Below are 6000 nucleotides of genomic sequence, written 5' to 3' on the forward strand. Positions count from 1 at the left end.
AAGGTAAAAAAAAAAATTCCCAAATCTTGGGTGCATGTTGCCTCTGTTTGTGCATGTTCAAAGCAAAGCCAAAATGAAAGCAGCTAAATACACGGATGAGATACTTAAAAAAGAATTATTTTTCCTGCCATAAGTTTCCTGTCCATCAAGTCTTGTGATTTAAACAGAGCTGCCACATAACACAGACCTGTCTAGCAGTCCTATGTTTCTCTGTACACTTAGGGTACTTGCACATGGTATATCATGATGTATGGATACCAGATAATACGGGCAGAAAAAAGGCAAGGATGAGCTGTATGGCACATGTCGGTATTTGTGCATATTTGCATATACTATCATGTATGCTTACACATATGTCAGAATTCTTCTAGCTTTTTTTATTCAATGGATAGTGATGTATGCACATATTTATACATACAGATGAAACTCGAAAAATTAGAATATTGTGCAAAAGTTCATTTATTTCAGTAATGCAACTTAAAAGGTGAAACTAATATATGAGATAGACTCATTACATGCAAAGAAAGATAGTTCAAGCCGTGATTTGTCATAATTATGATGATTATGGCTTACAGCTCATGAAAACCCCAAATCCACAATCTCAGAAAATTAGAATATTACATTCAATCAATAAAACAAGGATTGTTCATAGAACAATATCGAACCTCTGAAAAGTATAAGCATGCATATGTACTCAGTACTTGGTTTGGGCCCCTTTTGCAGCAATTACTGCCTCAATGCGGCGTGGCATGGAAGCTATTAGCCTGTGGCACTGCTGAGGTGTTATGGAAGACCAGGATGCTTCAATTGCGGTCTTCAGCTCTTCTGTATTGTTCGGTCTCATATCTCTCATCTTTCTCTTGGCAATGCCCCATAGATTCTGTATGGGGTTCAGGTCAGGCGAGTTTGCTGGCCAATCAAGCACAGTAATCCCACGGTTATTGAACCAGGTTTTGGTGCTTTTGGCAGTCTGGGCAGGTGCAAAGTCCTGCTGGAAAATGAAGTCAGCATCCCCATAAAGCTCGCCTGCGGAAGGAAGCATGAAATGCTCCAAAATCTCCTGGTAGACGGCTGCGTTGACCCTGGACTTAATGAAGCACAGTGGACTAACACCAGCAGATGACATGGCTCCCCAAATCAACACAGACTGTGGAAGCTTCACATTGGACTTCAAGCATCTTGCAGTGTGTGCCTCTCCATTCTTCCTCCATACTCTAGGTCCTTGGTTTCCAAATGAGATGCAAAAGTTGCTCTCATCAGAAAAGAGGACTTTGGACCACTGAGCAACAGAGTGGGTCTGTTTTTCTTTAGCCCAGGTAAGACGCTTCTGACGTTGTTTGTTGTTCAGGAGCTGCTTGACAAGAGGAATACAACATTTGAAGCCCATGTCCAGGATCCGTATGTGTGTGGTGGCTCTTGATGCACTGACTCCAGCCTCAGTCCACTCCTTGTGAAAGTCCCCAACACTTTTGAATGGCCTTTTCTTGACAATCCTCTCCAAGCTGCGGTCATCCCTACTACTTGTGCACCTTTGTTTTGTGCTTTGATACAGCACTTTGGGAACATACAACTTCTTTTGCAATTACCGTTTGAGGCTTTCCCTCCTTATGGAGTGTGTCAATGATGGTTTTCTCCACAACTGTCAGGTCAGCAGTCTTTCCCATGATTGTGATTCCTACTGAACCAGACTGAGAGACCATTTAAAGGCTCAGGAACCCTCTGCAGGTGTTATGGCTTAATTAGCTGATTAGAGTGGGACACTTTGAGCCTAGAATATTGCACCTTTTCACAATATTCTAATTTTCTGAGATTGTGGATTTGGGGTTTTCATGAGCTGTAAGCCATAATCATCACAATTATGACAAATCACGGCTTGAACTATGTTGCTTTGAATGTAATGAGTCTATCTCATATATTAGTTTCACCTTTTAAGTTGCATTACTGAAATAAATTAACTTTTGCACGATATTCTAATTTTTCACCTGTATAAGCACATATACACATGTACATGTGTACAAATACTAACCAGCAATGCAGATTTTTTTTTTCTCTAATCTGTAGGCAGGGCATGTTTACAAGCATGTGTGTACAGGCTCATTAAAGTGATACTAAAGGTTTTTCTTTCTTTTTTTTTTTAATAAAAACGTTATATTTACCTGCTCTGTGCAATGGTTTTGCACATGCATTCCCAATCCTCCTCTTCCTGGGTCCCCTGCTTATGTTCCTGACTTCTTCCTCCTGCTGAGTGCCCCCAGAACTGGCTGCTTGCTCTGGGGGCACTTGTGCATACTTGCTCCTGAACCACCATAAGACACACAAAGTGTGGCTCAGCCTTGCCCCACTGGCTGTGATTGACAGCCTAAGGCTCCCTCTGCTGTGTCTCAGTCAATGAGGAGGGGGAGATTTGGGAGAGCCATTGCTCTCATACACATTGATGGATTGAGATTGGGCATAGGTGAGTATTGGGGTGACTGGGGAAAAACTGCACACTGAAGAATGCATGCATAGAATGCATGAAGGTAAAATACCTTCAGCCTTAACAACCACCATAAAGACAATGGACTAAATTTTTTCATTAAAATACATTTTTTAATCATGTATTAATGAATACAGAGCTGCAATAATTTGCATCTTTAATATCTGCCTGTAGATCAGCTGTATGGTTTGGTTTTAAAATTGTATTAATTTTAAAATCATACACAATAGGGTTGATTTATTAATGGCAGCAGGCTGTTCAAATTGCAAGGGAATTTTTCCCAAAGCTTAATGAATGAGGCAAAGATCTGCTGAATCCCATCATCTATCCATGTGCAAGCAAAAATGCAAATTTTTTTTATTTTTTTTAACATGATTGGGTTTTCCGTTGAAAACTGACATGTCACCACATTCACTAAGCATTGGTGAAAATTCCAATGCAAAGTGAACAGCCTATTTGCCTTTAGTAAATCTAACCAATTGTCTTAAAAGTCTAACAACTATTTTGAATCTTTAAAGAAGCAGTGAGTATGGATATGGAGAAAACTTTATCAATACGTACATTTGAATAATGCACAGATGTTATATGACAGTGCAATTGCTAAAATAAAGTCAGTATGGCGGACCTACTAATTTGTTTCTCTTCCACCTAATGAAACCATAACAGGGTAATAAGGAAAGACAGCAAAGAAACTGATGAGGTTTTTACTTTGTGCAAGTCAGCGCTTTTTTATTTTTTTATTGTACATATCTCAGTAAAAATGTGAGCCATTAGTACAGTGGTTTATCGCTGACAGATTCTTCATCTTTGCAATACGGCAAGTTTGTACATCCTGATCGATGTAATGGTTAACCCTCCACTTGAGGAAGGATGTAGGATGCAATGTATAACCAAGATAGCTCATTACTGTTCTGCATTAACTTTCTGGAAGCTTTTTATTATGCTGCCCTATTATTTCCCTAATTACAATTTACAGATCTAAACGTCTCTTTTTAAATCAAAAAGGGCAAAAAGAGAATTAGATGCACCATATATATCTCTTGGCCCTAACATTTGGAGCAATTCTTTTCCCAGCATGCCCCTGAATGCACCTACCAGGAATAGCTGGTGCTAAAGGATTAATGGCGGTTTGGGGAAATCCTTGCAGTTAATCTTTCAGTGCAACAGATCAGTCTCTAATTGGATTACTGTAAAAGAAATCAATACTATCTGTCCCTATTATAAATGTAGACTTCTAGCATCCTTGTACTCAATGACAACTTCTTCAACAGTGTCATTAGATTGAGAATAATACATATTAAAAGCTTTATATCTGACATACCTAATTCATTCTTTGCAAAACTCCGACAGTTTCTAATACTGACTGATGTGAAGAAGACAAAATCTGTCCAGTAGCTGACAACTATTAAACTATTAACATATAATAAAGGGGTACTGATTAAATTCCAAATGACGTATATAATATTTGCTTAGGTACAATTGAAAATAGAAAAATTCTTATTTGAAGACTCCATAAAGTGTTTCCTAAAAATATAATAAAGGTCTGTAGATTTGTAAGCGCTAGAAAAATGTGTAATTGAAATGAGTATCTCCGATAACTGTGAATATTAAAGAGTCACATGTGAACTGTTTGTCTATGTCCCTGTTTACAGCTGTTAAAACGCACCTGCTATCATCTGTGTGTATTGCGTATATGTGTGTGTTACTGGGTAAAAGGAGGACCAACTGCCATAAAAAACAAACAAAGGCTTAGTTATAGACAATTTGCCTTGCTGAACCCATATCACATATAGATAGCATATTTTTATGCCATAAGCTACTTGTAAGACCATCAGGATCTTGGACTGGGCAGAATGGGTGATGATAAAAGAGAAGAAAAAAATGTTTTTACTGGTGTTGCATACGCACAGCAAAAGATCATGACATTCAGCCTTATAAATATGGAGGACTGCTAGGGTAGGTTGGATAGACAGACCAGCTGTAAGATAGACAAGTAAATGCCTTTTGACTGGGTATAACATACCAAAGATAGCTGTCAACTAATTTGTGCAATATAATGCAATTCTAATCTCTATATTTATCTAAATTTTATTTCACTTCAGAGAATTTTGGACATACACATACAGGAGGACTGCTAAGGTGAGTTGGAAAGGTAGACCAGCTGTAAGATAGACAAGTAAATGCTTCTTGACTGGGTATAACATACCAAAGGTAGCTGTCAACCAATTTGTGCAATATAATGCAATTCTAACCTCTATATTTATCTAAATTTTATTTCATTTCAGAGCATTTTGAACATACCCATACACAGGAAGCACACCCAGAAGTCAATTCTCATTATGCTTAGGCTAGTCAACTACCCAGTGTAGAAAAAAAACTTAAAATAATAAAATCATTACATTCTAACCTGCTCTCTGTTCAGATATAATTGTTAAACATCTATAACCAAAATCTATAACTTCTTCCTACTAACAAAACTTGTGGTCATGTCAAAGAATGGGAGTGTTTTTTCTTTGCTTGAAACTGAATGCCTATTCTGAATCCAGAACGAAGAAGATGAGTAGTTTACATTTCTCTAAAATCATTTATAGTATGCTTTATTTCTGCACAAATTATATATATATATATGATATAAATTTATTTTTATTAAAGGTTCAAAACAAAAAAGATAAATTTTCCAACAAACCTCAAAATCATAGCATCAAAAATAATTTTCCATTTCTCATTTTTATCTAGAGCCATAAATACCATATGAACACCATTTCCCCCATTTCAAATAACTGCCGCTCTACCCTTTCCCAAAAACAGTAACAACAAACATTTGTGCTTTCCCTTTTACCTGCCATGCTTTCTCTCCACCACTAATTCACACTCCACCTAACATAATGAGAAAAAAAAACAATAAGTAACATAATAAACCCACAAAGCTATACACCAATTACCATGTATTTACATTGTCCACTCCCCCCACGTATAAGAACAAACCTCTACTTTTTCCTTAAGAAGTAACATGAACTCCCCATACTTTCCTTACAACACTCCCCAAATGAAAATAATTACCATGGCTACACAATCTCTCACCACCATCACCTCCTTCCTAAAAACCTAAATATTCATGTCCCATAGAGTTTCTTTCTCATAATTTACCACTATCCATAACACTTTGGCCTCATTCCTTTCTACATTTTCCTAATACCCTTTAATCATCTCACAATTTTTCCCAAACATTTACACACCCCCTTAGCAAATTCACACTCCCAAAACAGATGCGCCACTATCTCAGTTCTCCAACACCAACCCCCCCCCCCCCCCGCCTTGAACACACCTCACTATTAGTGATGGGCCAAACAACCCCTTTCGAACTCAATGCACATCTGTGGTACTCGAACCTGTAAATTCAAAAGTGCCCATTTTGAAGGCATATATGTAAGTTATTGGCCATATATGGGTTATGGGGACTCGGGTACTGCCCTGAGGGACATGATTCAGTTAAATTTTTATTTTTTTATAAAAAACACCATTAT

The sequence above is a fragment of the Staurois parvus genome, unplaced genomic scaffold (assembly GCF_062004578.1).
Source record: "Staurois parvus isolate SC_StPar_1 unplaced genomic scaffold, SC_StPar_1.0 ptg000454l, whole genome shotgun sequence".
Classification (NCBI taxonomy): Eukaryota; Metazoa; Chordata; class Amphibia; order Anura; family Ranidae; genus Staurois; species Staurois parvus.